The sequence below is a fragment of the Pipistrellus kuhlii genome, unplaced genomic scaffold (assembly GCF_014108245.1).
Source record: "Pipistrellus kuhlii isolate mPipKuh1 unplaced genomic scaffold, mPipKuh1.p scaffold_m20_p_5, whole genome shotgun sequence".
NCBI lineage: Eukaryota > Metazoa > Chordata > Mammalia > Chiroptera > Vespertilionidae > Pipistrellus > Pipistrellus kuhlii.
In genome coordinates, this window is record NW_023425551.1 from 66,971,152 (window position 1) to 66,987,507 (window position 16,356).

General features: G+C 43.4%; 1 long non-coding RNA gene across 1 annotated transcript; it reads right to left on the reverse strand.

Annotated features, from left to right (window-relative positions):
• Positions 1 to 769: 769 nt before the first annotated feature.
• On the reverse strand, positions 770 to 14,523 carry LOC123651385. Its single transcript, XR_006740059.1, has 3 exons — positions 14,049 to 14,523; positions 13,749 to 13,971; positions 770 to 2,529 (listed from the first exon to the last, which is right to left on the reverse strand). It is a non-coding gene; the product is annotated as an uncharacterized LOC123651385 (long non-coding RNA).
• Between the last annotated feature and the right edge of the window lie 1,833 nt (positions 14,524 to 16,356).

Sequence of the window (16,356 nt, forward strand, 5' to 3'; positions counted from 1 at the left end):
TTAGGTGAAAAAGACAACAGGCTCATTTAAGGTAAAGATTGACCTTAGTTAGGGAAAAAATACTGGCCTAGGACATGACTACCTGCCATGAACCGCTCTTGTTAGAAAGCTTTAATTTCATACCATCCTGTATGGTTACTTTAGGTCTCTGAGTTTGTAAGGCCACCATGTAGGCCTCCTTGAGCTTGTCAGGTTTAGTATGTGGCTGCCTTTTCAACCACACCATCATAATGGTTTTCACGTGGCTTAGCCTGGTGCCTGCCTGGGAGCTCTGTTGGTGTGCCTCAGGACAACCCTGCCTCTACTCCAGAGGCACATGTCCAGCTCTCAGAGAAACTTTGTTAGACTGTGGAACTGGGAGGCAGAGAGAAGCTGGCCAGCCCCCTGCCCCTGACAGCACCCTGCCCCTGACTGCCGATTTGCACCAAGGTGCTGTATTTAAGGAGATAGGCTGAATTATTTGATCCTATAGTTTGTGTTTAGAATAAAAATACAGAGAAGGTGATCATTTATTAAATAGGTTTTATTGAACACCAATTTAGTTTCCAGAACATCTCAGATCCATCGTCACAGATAAAAAGTCTTACAAGCATATTATGTACCCAGCCCTAGTTTTAGATCACATGTGTCAAACACAAGGCCCGCGGGCCAAATCCGTCCCGCCAGGCCTTGCAATGTGGCCCGCACCGCGCTGTCATCACTGCACTCCACTGCGTTTCCATCACAATGACAGTTTATGACTGTTCAGTAAACCATTTGGCCCGCGATTTAGGCTGGATTTTAGATTTTGGCCCCTTCTCTGATTGAGTTCGACACCCCTATTTTAGATCTTTACATGTATTTTCATTTCATTCTCATGAAAGACCTGTGAGGTAGATACTATTGTTAATATCCTCATTCTACATATCAGGAAACTCAGGCCCAAAGAGGTCAAGCAAGTTGCCCAAGTGGCACAGCTGGTTGGAGTCTGGGGAGCTGGGATCCCACACAGTCAGGCTCCAGTGCCTGTGTCTAAGCTCCACAGCTCAGGAGGACATGACTAAAGACTAGCATTTCAGCACTGCTCACAAATGGGCTTTCTTGGCAGGATATTTCTTTAAGATGATACTGAAGCATTTATTTTTAGTAAAATGGATTACATACTAGTAACACATACAAGTATGAATGCATGCTGCTGGATAGTAGAATTAGTAGTTAGAGCATAAAAATACCCTATAATGAGGTTTTATTTATTTTTAGTTTAGTTTTTGTTTGTTTGTTTTGTCTTTCACTTTTCTGGTGTCTATGAACACAAACTTGGCCTTGAATTGTGGCCACATACAATAGCAAAACAACAGCTACCATTTATTGAGGGATTATATAGTTAGCTCTGTATACGCATTATCTTTTTAAGTACCTAAATCAACTTTAAGTATCATTGTTGTTATTTTACAGAAGAGGAAACTTAAGTTTATACAATGTGAACTGAGAGTTGGAGAAGACATATCAGAGCTAATAAATGAGAAGGACAGGATTCAAACCCAGATCTCCCTGACTCCAAAGCATGTGCAGAGAGCGCCACACCCTCTGTAGACTTGGTGGACTCTGGGCATCATGAGACCACATTATGTCAGAATCCAGCATGTGAAAACACGTACCTCTGAATTCAAACAAGTGTTATTGAGCACTAGCTAAATTTTGGGCATACTCCTTGGTATACTGTCAAAGATACACCATTTTGAAAGAGAGATTGAAAGGATAGGTCAGGATTAACCTAACTTCTTAACTCCTTAACATGTGTCCTTTCAGTCTACACAAAATCCTATGTGATAGGTGCTATGATTGTTATCACCATTCTACTGACCAGGAAACTGAGTCCCATGTATATTGCTTAGTGAATAGATATCTTGGGCTGCAAGGGTCAGTAAAGCCTTGGTGGTACACAATGTGCCAGGCATATATGATGCGCTCTGTAAAAAGCATTATGTTTGGAACTAGCCATGCTCTGACTTGCAGTTCCATTTAATTGTGCCGTATTCATACATCCAATTTCTTAACTTAAATAGCCTGTTAGCCCCTTGTGAGCAGAAGTCCTATCTCTGAGGTCTCACACTATTACCCTGGCTCGACCAGAGCTGGCAAAAATTCCCTCCTCAGAATCTTTACTGACTGTGTGTGTCAGGAGCATGAGAGTGGGTCTAGTTTTGGGTGTAAAGTCACAGAACTCTGTGTGTCAAGTGTGAAAATATTGCTGACTTTAGAACCAAGGGCTCCTTTTTCCTCTCTTCCTGAGAACATACGAGTATATGATAAAATCAGAGTCATTTTCTTAAGGGCAGCGTTAGGCTGTAATTTCAGCCACAGGCGGATCTCTTCTGTTCCTCCAAGGACTGGGCATGGCCAGCCCTGCTGTAGCTGGTTGAAGGGGACCAAACCTCTCAGGAAGACGGACTTGGTTCCGTTTGACCAGCCAGAGCAGGAGGCATCTCCATTGGGAGTGGCTGCAGGCAACCTCTAGTGTGAGGATTCCTTGGTATCATTGGTCCACACCTGCAACACAGAGAGAACCAGCATTAGCATGAATCAGATCCCAGTGGATTCTTTGCCCAAAACATCCCCTCACGGGATTGGTGAAAACCATACATAATTTTTATTTTGAATTGCATGACTTTGTTTTATTTCCTTTCTTTGATCCTTATTCTTTTTTCAAATATAAACATTGTAAAGAACTAAAAAGTTATAGAAATTGGAAAATACAAAAATTTCTCATAATTCTCTCTCCTCCCATCTTCCAAAATAAATGTAACATTTTGGTTTAAATTCTTTAAATACCTTACATTTTAATTATTATAATAAATTAAAAATTATGGTTTTTTATTCAAATAGGATACATATATAGAAGAATATGTGTAATACATATGTAAGTTGTGACACATAATGATAAACCAATATTCATAAACAATCATCTACTTAGAAAGAGAACCTTACCAATATTATGAGGCTTTTGAATGCTTTTACCAATTTAGTTCTTCAATTTCTCCTAAGAGGTAACTATTATTCTGAGTTCCTTTTAAAAATACAATTTTTACCATTTATGCATATATTCCCGAATAACATCTTGTTCATTTTTTAATATAATGGCATCATACCATAGGTATTCTTTTGTGACTTGTTATTTTTCACTTCAAATGATATTTATAAGCTTCCCCTACAGTGATTGGCAGCTGCAGTTTATTCATTTTTATTGTTTTGTAGTTTTCTGCTATGTGAATGCACTACATTTTACTTAGTAATTTTCTTGGCTATAAACATTGAAGTTGTTTGGTTTGACAAACATGTGACATGGAAAACTTTGGTTCTTGTAGATTTTAAAGGATAAATCGGGATTCCAGTGTGAAAGAACTTACAGGGTGACCTTGCAAAAGTAAAGCAACATCTGGGGATGGAGCCAGACATAACCTGTTCTTCAGGTGATTCTGATACAGCTAAAGTTTGAGAACCACTGGACTGGAGAGATACCTACTGTGTCTTCCTATTTCTGAGTGTGATCAAGGGGATAGGGAGATGATTAAGCAGGAGACTCTCCCTAGTAAGGCAGCCTGGCTATCTTATGATGTTTTTGAACAGGTACAGAAAGAGAAAGGAAGGAAGAAAGGATATTTTAAGTGATGCCAGAACTGCCCTCGGAATAGGTGTTACCTGTCCTTTTGTTTTTCCTCCCTGATGAAGAAAAGTGTAATTGAGTAGAAAGCCTGTGGTCTTGGTGTCACGCTTATGTGGGTTCAAATAACACTTGCTTCCTGGCTCTTTTGCTCTTAGGAAGTTACGTAACATCTTTAAACCTGTTTTACGTCTGCGTAGTTGGGGAGGGCAGCTGCCTTGCCTATCTGTTGTACGGCTTAGTGAAAACAAAGGAAAGGTGGCCAACACTAAGTCCCCAGTGGGCACAATGGACACTCTCAGGGGTCGGGGAGTCCTAGACACAATTCTGACAGTTTTTAAGGCCGAGGGTTTCATTCCCAACGCCAACCTTTCATTCATGTATATCCCTTCCATCAGCGCAGTATGTTCATTTCACCTGTGAAGTTGGAAACCACTTCAGGCAAAGCAGAACTAGTATAACCAACCAGGAGGACATCTTCCAGATAGACCCCAGCTTAGGTGCTCTGTCTGGAATAAATAAGGTATTCTAGAAATCAAAGAACCCAACAAGGTACCGTAGAAACACCAGCTGGGTGGAAGCACACGGGATGGTGGCGGTGGGAAAGCACAGGCCCACCCACTGTGGCTTGGTTCAAGCATGTCCTGGCAGGATGATGTTGAGGCTTCTTTTTAATGCTGAGTCTCCTCTTTCTTGGCATGCTTCCTGCTGGCTCAGCACCAGGCATCTTACCTTCACCTTCCTTCTCCTACCAATGACGGGGGGGGGAGCAGAGGGGGTGTCTTAAGATGGCAGTCCAGCTCTTCCTGTGGCTAACTTTTGCCCTAGCCCAGCCATCCTTCCTCAGGTTCTCCTGGGGAACAAGGGAGTAGGCAGCCATGGGGTGCAGGTCAACCACCCAGTCTGAAATCAGGATGGAAAGAGTGTGTGGGTCCAGCACGTCAGTTAGAACGTCATGACTCTTAATTTCTTCAATCAGGACATTTCTCTTCATCATCTCTTTCTTCTTCTTTACTCACATCCTGCCGTGCTCACACAGTACACCCTTGATTTCTGAGCAAATGACATGCAAACAATCTCCAGGGTAAGAAAGGGAAAACTCTCTTTAGGGCAGTTATGGTTTAGAAAAGGGAAGAGTTGTCATCAGAAAGAAGCAGAATTTTGAGGCAGCTGCCTGGTTTCTAGGCAAGAATGTTCATAAAGCAAAGATAGTAGTTTTCTTTGAAAGATAATAAGTCACCATGTGCTGATGTCAAAAACCTTATTCATTCAAAGCACAGCCGCCTAAAGCAGGGTTTCTCAGCCTTGGTGCATTGACCTTGGGGTCAGTGGAGTCTTGGCTGAGGAGAGCTGTCCTGGCAGATTGTAGGATGTGCAGCAGCATCTGTGATCTATATCCATTAGATGCCAGTAGTACCCACTGGCTGTTACAACTAGGAATGTCCCCAGACATAGCCATATATGCCCTGGGGACAAAATCACCTCCAGTTAAGAACCACTGATGTAAAGCTCCCAGTTTGTGTATTCAGTCTTATAATGGCTCCATCTCTAGTAAATTCTCCCACATTCTTTCAAGTTCTCCTCATTCCTCAAAGAGTACAGGTTAGCATGTCCTTGAAGGTCAATAGGTAGCTGTGGGTGTCTGGATGAGGTAACTGGGTGCTGTCACCTGTGTTGCTACAGCCTGGTGAGGGGTTTGGCTCATTGTACTCAGAATGCCTTCACCTCTGAGGGAAAGGCACCCTTCATCTCCAGCCACTGTGCATGTATCTGCTGTCTGCTCTCTCTATAAATATAAACATGTGCATCCTCCCTTTGTCCTTCCCTTGCCTCCTCATCCCATGTCCTCTTTTTGCTGTGTCTCAGTTCTCTTCGATAGCCTCCTCCTGTACACTTTGGATCACACCTGGTGTCTCCTTTCATGGTTCTGTTTAAGAATTTAGGACATTTAGTGTGGGCCTTTCTCTCACACACTTACACTGCAGCAGGGAAGCCATGCTGTGGACTGTGGGAAGCCAGCCTGAAGCTGGGGTTAATGAGGGAGGGAGACCCCTGCAGCCTCCTCCCTCATTCCAAAACGCTGGGGCAGGGGATGGCCTAAACCATGGGTGACTGCAGTTTCTCCTTCTGCTCAGAGCTTCTCTCCCTAAGACTGTCTCCACCTCCTGCTTGGTGTGGGTCCAGCCCTTTAAGGTTGGGGCTGGGAACACGGGGGATCAGGGAGGAGGAGGGAGAGAGACTTAGCCCATTAGATGAGTGAATCCCCAATTTAGCACCTCAATCTTTCCCCCTAACGGTCTCATTCCAAGATTCTGCTTGGCTACAGGGCCAAGTGAAGAAGATAGCAGAGCAGGTCAGGGGCCTGACTCAGTGACCAGAAGCTGTGGCATCCTGGGCCCAGAGTCGCTGCCTTTCTAACTGCAGCGAGAGCCCTATGAAATGTGCAAACTGCCATGGCCACATATGACTTAAAGATAAGGAAAGGGACGGATCTAAAAGAATCACAGTTCAGTTTGGTTAATATTGGACACATCTCTTTTCAGGAGCAAAATGACTGGAGGAAGGAGCTTGGAGGGCCAGGCTGGTTCTGTGAAACACCTTTAGGCGATAGGGTCTCTCCCTGCCCAGGAGGCCTGAGGTGTGAGGCTGGGACCACAGCTGCGTGCAGGGTTCTGGGGCCGAGATGGGACCTCTAGCGAAAGAAGGGCCCATGGGAGAGCAGCCAGACAGATTTGGAGGCTCTCTCTCCGTTGGTGAGGGAGACGCCTGTGCCACAATGCCCTGGAGAGGAGGAGGGTCAAACCTGTTCTCTGGTTAGACCATGGGACCAGCGAAGAGGCGCTCGCCGAAACCACACACTTCCTTACATTCCATAGCAAAGTAATCGTATGGGGATATAAAGAAGCATGTGGCCTCAGTAAGCAGTTTTGGCCCAGGCTTTGTCCACCTTCCAGATGCAGCCGGCATCTCCGCTGTGAGCCACTCTCACCTCTCTCCTCCTCCAGCTGAGAAGTGCTTAGAGAGTGAGACCACGAGGACCCCACCACTCCACCTCCCAAACCGTCTTGGAGGAATGGCAGTGCTTTGGGGGCCCTATTTCCCCCCTGCTTTTTGTTCAGAAATAAACAGCGCCCAAGTTTCACCGGCTTATTTCAGTGCAGTTATAATCTCTGTTATCACTATTCATTAATTTAATAGCTGCTGCTCTACACATTTCAGTAGGATTTTAATGTTTGAATTCCCATGAAGGGAACATTTTTTTAAAAAGAGAGGAAATTCAATAGACATATTCTGTGTATGCATGGAGAACAAATCCCGCTTAGAAACAGATGCAAGCCCTCCTGGGCTTCCTACTGTATGTCTGCTGCGCGCGTGGGGAAGCCTGCAGCTGCCGGGGCAGCATTCCAAGTGCGATTGTTCATTGTGGGAAGGATTTTGCTGTTCAGATTCTGCTCCCCCAGCCCATCACCTGCCCTGCAAGCTGTTAAGCCAGAGCCACGGAAGAGTGAGGGACGCTGGCAGCTGTCGGGCCACTGGGGTCTGGACAGGCCACCCCAGCTAAAGGGCAGTGGGGATTTCAGCTTCGTGACCTTTAATTCACTGCCACAGAACAGGGAGTGTGACAACAGAACTGCACCCCAAAGAAGGTTTGAGGCTCATAGCACTGACAAGGGCTTAATGAAATCTAATGATAAAAGTAATAAAAGAAGAGTGAACGTTTTCAAGCTTACTGTCTATGGCAGGGATCACTTTTGGTGCTTTGCATATTCAAGCTACTTACATCCACTGCTCTGTGAAGCAGCTGTTATTTTTACCTGGTTTTACAGATGAGGTCATAGAAATGAACAGGTTTACTTACATATATGTAAATAGTAGTTCTTAAAAAACAACAACACCACAACTAATCAGGTTGGAGGGATGGATCAACCCTTAGCGAAAGGTGTAGAGTTTAAGAGTTGAGAAGGAAGGAAGGAAGGGAAGAGAACACTGTGGGATTTATCCTGACATCTATTCCTCTGCAGCTGTGCCCTAAGGGTGCCCTAGGTAGTGATGGCTTAGACACCACACTTTTTCTCAGGAAACTAGGGAAATGTTCTTGGGACTGTAGTCAAATCTGACTTTTGGAATCATCTAGTAGCTCATTTAATCTAATCCAATTGCTAAATCAGCTTCTGTGAAAATGCAGTCCTCCCGATTGTCAAATGCAAGCCTCAGGTCAGTGAGGCTGTGGGGCTGCTTTTCCTCCTCCACACCCGGGGGCTGTGATCTATCAAAAGTGAAGGCTGATGGGGAGGGAGGCGGTGAGCCCAGGAGAAGATGTGGCAGAGCCTCTGAGAAGGTGAGAATGTCTTATCTCTTCCAGTGAACCGGGGGACTTAGTTGCTGAGTAAAGGTTAGCTGGTTAAATCTGTCAGAACAAGATCTCCAAAGTGGCATGTGAGTTTCAGAAATGAGGGTTTGCTTAGACAAGAGAGACATCCCCTCCCCCAAATTATTTGGTCCAGAGAGCTAGAAAGAGCCAGCTTCCAGAAAGTGATCAATTCATGTAAGAATACAAAAGAAACAAACAAAAAAGTGCTACAAGATAACTAAGACAGTGGATACCATTCCAGGAGACTGCACCCATCGTTTGTGTGTGAATGTTTTTGTCTTTCTGTCAGATCCAACCTCATATGGTCAAAGGTCACTTAAAAGTTTGCTTCAAAAGGTCATTTAAAAGTTTTCTTTAAAATCTTCGGGAAAGGAAAATGGAAGAGAGAGAGAGAGAGAGAGAAAGAGAGAGAGAGGAGGATGGAAGGAAGGAGAAAGGAAGGAAAGGAAAAAAAAAAGCAAGGGAGGAAGGAAGGAAGGGAGGAAGGAAGGAAGGAAGGAAGGAAGGAAGGAAGGAAGGAAGGAAGGAAGGAAGGAAAGAAAGAAAGAAAGAAAGAAAGAAAGAAAGAAAGAAAGAAAGAAAGAAAGAAAATAAAAGGAAGGAAGGAAAACTTTTAATAATAGCTTGATTGCTTTGAGTCTCCTCCTTTCTCTGGTCATCTAACTCAAGATGCCAGGAAGGAAATACAGGGGACAGATTAGAAAATGGAATGAGAAGTAGGCCGGAAAAAAAATACACACACACACAGACACACACACAAAAACAACAACAACAACAACAACAAACACCCAACTACAGCGACATCAAATATTTCAGACCAGGTATAAATGAAAGGGAAAACTCTAGGAAGGGGAATATAAAGGCATGTTTTTCTGAGCTTTGCATAAGACCAACGGCATTCATTGCCATTGGATGTAAGTTTTTTACAGATTATTTATTTAGTTTCTTACCTACCCAAATCTTCTGAATGGGGCAGATGGTGTTACTAGGAAGAGTGGGAAGGTATGAGGTGTCACCTGGCCACTTGTGTGCTGTGTGGTATTGGCAAGATCACCACCTTTCTTTTCCTCATTCCTGTGGTGGTTGTGTAACCAGGCTGCCTTCCAGAGGGTGAGTTGAAGATTAATGAGGTAACACTCATGCGAGGACCATGAGTTTCTTAGGAGAACAGGCCGATGGCAATACAAAATGTCATTCAACACGTTATTGAAAACAAGATTTATTTGTCCCTCTCTTTGCCATGTAGTCAGACAATTTTTCAAAACTCTTAATTAATAAATTGTCCTTTCCCTTATTCCTGAGAAGCAAGGACCATTTAAAAGAATTCAGAAGTAACAGTGAAGGTACAATCACGTGCATAAAAAGTCAGCACCATTCTTTTCCTATTTCTTTCACTGAGCAGGGAAGGATTTGAACATAAATGACTCAGACACAATATCATAGAGAGATGAGAATGTGATTTTCCATTAGTGGTCCTCAGAAAGTGGTCCTCTCTAATTAGGGGAAAACCAAGGATGGTTAAGACAGGGAAAAGTCTGAATTATAGGCCAACAATACCATCTTCAAGGTTATTGGCAGCAGAAGGGTATAGGGGGGTAGAGCTCAGCTTGGGCATCTGTGCATTCAAGCTTTGTGACCTTGAGCTGACTACTTAGCCTCCCTGAGCCTGTTTCCTCACCTATAAAGTGAGAATAATGTTTACTCAGTTGGAGGCTTTAAGGTCATAGATTAATGTATGTTGCTGTGAACACAGTATTAAAAGTCTAATAAATGGTCTCTGCTACTATTATTACTGTTATTTAATGTATATTTAATATTGATTAATATTAATACAGCAACTGAAATTACTCATTGCATGGAAGTCCTTATATTTGATCTATAGTTTCATTCACATGACAATTGTTATTCAGGGGTGGTTCTAAAATATGTGGAAAAGCTTAGATTGTATAAAAAAATACATTTTAAGAAAACCATTTTTACTAGTTTAGTATGTTTGCAAAGGATTTCTTAAGGAAAAGGATTCATCAGTATCCTTTCTGATAAGAATCATTAAAAATTTTGAATATCTGGGGCCCAGTCTCAATTTCAGGGCCTTTATAAAAAAAAATATATGGTGAGATACTCAGACTGTCTCTTTTGTGACCACTAGACTTTGCTTCTGATGGCAGACCTGACCTTACTCAGCCAGCCCTTTGCTGGGTAAAAAGAGGAATCCAGAGCTTTTTGTAGAAAATCACCTGAATCTTGCTCTCTGAATTTCTATCATAGGCTATTTAGGTCTCCTAGTCCCTTTCCTGACCCACAGTCAGACTTGGTGTAGACACAGAGGTGTAGACCACTCCTCCTGCAGACACTAGCAGGGCCCTAATCCCCATAAAAGTATGCAATTCTGATTACATTTTAAGAAACTATTATCTATTGTTTTAAACAAATCTGAGCATATGTAACCTTATGCACTGTTATCTCGCTGGTGTTCTCTGAAACAGGCTATTCTGGGGCTCAACAGATACAAGCCAGATTATGTGGGGCTTACCCTTGTCTGGCTGAGGAGATAGGAAATAAAGCAACGGCCCCTCCTTTTAAGGCAAGCTTGGGGTGGTATATCGGGAGAGGACCTTAATTTTCCCAAGGCTCAGCCAGAACATCTTGCTATTTTTAGAGGACTGGCCAGTTCTGAATGTTGATTCGATCATAGGCATGAGTCCCATTTTAACTCCCCAGGAGTAGCCAAGAGCAAGGCAGCTCCAAGAGCCTGTCTTCCCCCCCCCCCCCTTGCCGCAGCATCCTGCCACCTTGCTCAGAAGAGGGGAGTATTGGTGGCATTTTGTCATCCCTGATGTTCTTGCCTGCCCCTCATCAGAGCTGGAGAGCTGGAGCTGGGACTTCAAGGGAGGAAGGGGAAAGAAGATGGAGCCAACATTGTACTAAGCTATATGCTTATTTACACTGCCAGCAATTCTGTGAAGTCCCTTTTATTATGGATGAAACCGTCTCCAGCAGGTTAACTAATTTGGAGAACTAGAGTGGTTAAGAAACTCACCCACTCACACAGCTAGTATGGCTGACCTATGACCTGAAGCATTTCTCTAACCCAATTCACTCTAATACACTCCGTTTCCCAAACTTGCCCGATCCTTAGTGCCACAAAGGCACTTATTAAAACTCCTCTCCTATATACCCCATTCCAGGGCCATGGAACTGAAATCTCTGGGATTGGCCCGGTAATCTACACTTTTAACAAACACTCCCACGTGACTTCCATCTATGCTCAGCAAATTTTGGGGAAACAACAGCTCTAGGAGAGTGGCTCTCAAACTTGAATGAATATTAGAATCAGAAGGGAATTTGTTAAAATGAAGATTTTTCTGACTTGCTCTCAAAGATACTGAAATAGCCACCTGGGCCAGGCCCCAGGAATCTGCATTTGTGCAACCATTCTCCATATATTCCATTACCAGTGAGCAGAGGACTTCGAAAAGCATTGCTCTAGTAATAAGGAAGACAGATAAATCTGAATGTTCAATTAATGAAATCGATACTGGGAAAGACCCATTTTACAACAGTCTAAGAGAAATGATTAATTTGGGTTATAAGAGGAATTTTAGCAATCATGGTGACAAATGGGCGATCCCTCTCCACACACGAACAGTTCATGTATTAGTAACAGAAAAAGGAGCAAGCACTCTTGTCCACCCCTGACTGCTAACGTCTTATCTTTGCAGTGTTCCCTGAGCTCATCTTCCGCCTGGAAAGCTCTTTTCCTTTTCCCCATCTTCATTGGTTATAATTATTCCCTTGAAGGATCAGTTCAAAAGGCACTTTCTCCACCAAGTTGTCTCCCACTTGTAGCTCTTCCTCTTCTTAGCTCCTGTTGTTTGTACCTGTACACAGGCACAGTCACATCTCACCCGGCTGCTTGATTTCTTGGGTGCCCATAATGCATGCATCTCCTCTCACAAGGGCTGGGGTCCTGACAGCTTCGTTTTTGATTTCCCACACCACCTCTTGCTCTTGTAAAGCGCTTTTACATAGTAAGGGTGCAGTCGATAAAGATGCCACTACCACCATCAGCTTGCTTAGCACACCTACTATGTACAGGCACAGTTCTCAGTGCTGTAACAAGTAGTTGGCATATAAATATTCTTTTTATACAGGTAAAGGACACAAGGCCCTGAGAGGTTGTGGTTTGGGGAAAGATCTCCTTTAGAAGCTGCAGAAGACCAGTCACACCTGTAAGGAGATCTGAGGTCTGTGGGTTCAGGAAAAAGCCCTTTTAAAAAAATACTAATTTTCCACTTCAGTACATCGGAGTCACCTGGTAGGCTTGCTAAAATACAGATTGTCAGGCCAGACCCCTGGTTCTAACAGATTCCCAGGTGGTTCTAATGCGGCTTATCTGGGGTACTACACTTGGAGAACCACTGCGCTAGTTTCTGACAGTCATTCAAGGGCAAGAAACTGGCCCTCACACTGTGAGCTTCCTAATCATGAGGCGAGGAGGTGGAGTAAAGCCAAACAGAAGCCAAGAAGGTGGCTCTTCAAGGGCGTGGTGGTAGGAGCTCTCACCTACAAGGGTGCAGAGAGGGGGAACCCGTCTGTGGAGTTTCTTAGAGTCTTCAGCCTGAGGGGTTTACACTACAGGGAATCACCCCCTTTGGCTTCCAGTTCTTACCCATAAGACTTCAGTGGGGTTTGGTGAAAAGAGGATATAAAATGAAGTGATTGTTTTTCTTGAAAAGATAGGCCAGCAGAGGGTGCACTGACTCACATGACCTCATGTTCTATTGGCAGAGGGATCGTATTGATAATGTAATGTAAGATGACAAACATATGGAATAATGATAAAGCTCTTCAGCTCCAAAGTTTACTTTTTTCTTTTCTTTTTTCTGAACCTAGTACATTGAGTGAGAATTAAGAGTTGCTTAAGGTCCAGAGAACAAGTCAGAGAATCTGGTTCTTGTCCTAGTTTTCCAAAGAAATACATTGCAGGGGAACTTAGTTGCTGTTTTGTTTGTTTGTTTGTTTGTTTGTTTTAAAGGTATAACACTTCACCTTGTCTTAGTGGGGAAGTCTGTGGGGTTATCTGAAGGAACCACTCCATTCAATGATTGCATATTTGAGATAAATTTCATATTCATAATCATTTCCTTTGAGTTGCTCTGAAGAAAATTTAAACATGCATTCAAAATATCTTACCACAGCACTAGAAGGACAAGTCCCAAGTTCAAGGCCATATGCTGTCAAATTCTCATCCATCCCTCCTCCAACCCTCGCTCTTCTTTAGGTAACTGACCAGCCCCTCCCTAGGTGACCATGCAAAAGCTGGAGCTGCCTTTTATTGTCCCTCTGTCTTCCACATCCACCCTTCCCCTCTGCCTTTGCCCCAAGCCCCAGCACACAGAAACAAGTCCATTGTCAATACTAGCCCACAAGCCATTCCTGATAATGTGGATAGGGGTGATTTCTCCCATTTATTTCCCCTCTCCTAGCTCTGCCTGCTGCCTCTGGATTCTAGCCGTCTTCCCGACCTGTGTGAGACCCAGAACACAGGATGTGGTGCTTCATCTGCTCCTACAGATACCACAGTACTGGCTTCCGATGACAGAAGCAGGTTCCTCCCCTCCCCCCAGGGCTTCCCCAAAAATGCACAAAGAAAGACAGACAGATGGGCAAGGCAGGAAGAGCCAGAGGACAATTAGAGGGGAAAGCAGCATGGGGGAGCAGCTCAGTGCTTACCTGGGGAAAGTTGTGGGCAAGTCCCTCCTCCTCTGAGCGCTTTCTTCCACGGGAGGCGTGAGTTCCATTGAGGTGTTTAGAGCACGGAGTGTTAGTATGATTATTTTTTCCAGAGCTGCCAGTGTTGGCTTGCGTTTCTATGCCTTCCTGTCAGAATTCTCTCAAGGAAACAGCAGCTGGTGAGCTCAGAAATGTCAGTCAGAATCTTGGCCTAGTTTGGGGCCTTGAAGATTTTTACAGAAAGTTAAAAAGGTTTCTGGGCCAGAGTCTCCTTAGGGTTTTCCCTCTCCTGCTTCTCACCTTTTCCATCTTCTTTTCTTTTCATTTTTGCCTCAGTAGCTAGTTACTTAAATTGCCTGCCTCCTTTTTCTGATGCTTCCCTCTCGGGTATGGCTATGGCTCTCTTTCTGGCTCAGCCTAACTGCTGGGTGATTTGCTAAGCATTGAACTAGCACTTGTTTTGTTCCCTTAAGTATTCCCTTTTCCTCCCTTTCCTGTCATTCTTACCTTTTTAATCGCTATTCTCTGGTCACACAGAAAAATCCTCTGTCTCTCCTTTATGTGCATCCCCTGTCCTGAGAGTCCATCATTTCTCCCTAGCTGTGGCCTGGCCGCTCACTTGTCTTTGTTCTAGCTTCACTTCCTACTGTGTCCTGTCTAGATGTGACCTCGCTTCAGATCTCCTCTTCTCTCTCCTCCCCTCCCATTCCTCGGGCAGTCTCGCTCTCTGCCTTCTCTTGTCTCTGCTCTCGAAGGCGAGCTTCCTCCTTTTTGTACTCTGTAGCCTGGTGCCCACCCCCAACACACTCTCCCACCTGTTTGTGTCTTTTAAGGGCCTTGGTCATGTCTATGCCTTCTGTCCACCTCAATCACCACAGTGACGGGCCTCTGCAAGCTGTTAGATTACACCTCTTCAGCTGTCTCATTGCTCGATCCTTTTTCAGATAGGCAAATCTATATTAATGCTTCTGTTTATGGAATATACTGTAATAATGCATGCATTATTTTAAAGAGTAAAAACATTAATTTTTTTCAAGGATACTTTTTTTTTTTTTTAGGTTATCTCACTATGTATTACCTAAGATACAACCCTTTTAGCTTATCTCTAACATATTTTGGTCATTTTTCAAATGGGAGGGTAGTTGTGGTGAAGTTATGGAAAACATGGCAAGTTTGGGACTTAACTAGATAGATGCTCAATAATGTATATTCAGTGAGAGCCTGCCATACCGTGATGTGCCATATTAAGCACTGGAAATATAAAAAGTGACTATGTTCTCTGCCTTCAGAGACTTAAACAGGTTCTTTTGGGGATAGAACCCGAGTCTAGGAAAATACATATCACAAAAAAATTGCAAAATTGATAGTTCAGAAAATAAGCACTTTTGGCATTCAGAAGCAGATTGATAAGGTGGTGGACCAGACAGTAGAAGCTTCATGGAAGACGTTGGGTTTCAGCTGGATCCTAAAGATAGGCGGGGCTCACACACCTGGAGAAGGGAGGGAAGGGCTTGCCCAGAGGGGAGATGGCTTGAGCGAAGGGGCAGAAGCAGAAGTGTGCAGAGCATGTTCAGGAAGCAGTAATTAACCTGTGACTGATTCAGTGCTTTGTGAAGGGGTCACCTGGGGAAGGCTTTGGACACAAAGCAGCCATTTTGAGAAAATATATTCAATAGCAAGAAATCTCAGTTTTTAAAAAGAGTTCCTTGAGATTACACATTTATATGTAACCATGTAGTGCTATGATTTCTACATCCCAATAAATATGACTTTGTATTCTTTCACAGTTATCACCCAAAAAATTACGGTCTGAAATTTGATGCTTCTGAATATAGAAGAATAAGGCATTTCTCTCTAATCATCAATATTAAAATTCTTTTTCTTATTTAATTCTGGCATTCATTATTGATGGTCTGCTGTTATAAATGTAGAAAACTGCTAGTTCCAATCATTCACAGTCTGTCTCCAGTTCTAACTCCTTCATGCAGCCTGCCCAGACTTGGGCCAACACCAGTCTACCCCTCTGCTGAAGGCTCAGACCCCAGTTTGGGTGGATTGAGCATTTGTTATATGTCTACATACACTTTAACATGTCATTATACTGTTTTAAAATTAAATCACAATTTCTTTGTAACCACAAGACTGTAAACACCTAGAGGTCAAGTTTATAATTCCTTTTAATATCTTTTGTATCCAGAACAATATAAGGCACACTCCTAATAGATGTTTGTTAAATCAAACTAGAAGGAGACTTGCTAAAACTTGACAACAAGCCTAGCCAGTTTGGATTAAGCATCAACCCATGAACCAAGAAGTTACCAGTTTGACTCCTGGTCAGGGCACATGGCTGGGTTTTGGGCTCCAGGCCCAGTAGGAAGGCTGTAGGAAGCTAGCAATCGTTGTGTTTCTTTCTTACCAACGTTTCTATCTCTCTATCCCTCTTCCTTTCTCTCTCTCTAAAATTACATATTTTAAAACTCGACTATAAAATTTAAACCTACCAGCTATCCTACTGATAGGAAGATAAGCATTTTATAATGTTTTATCAAACTTGCAGTTTTTCTGAGATTTATCTAGGTTCAAAGGAAGGAAGTGATCTTAATTTAAT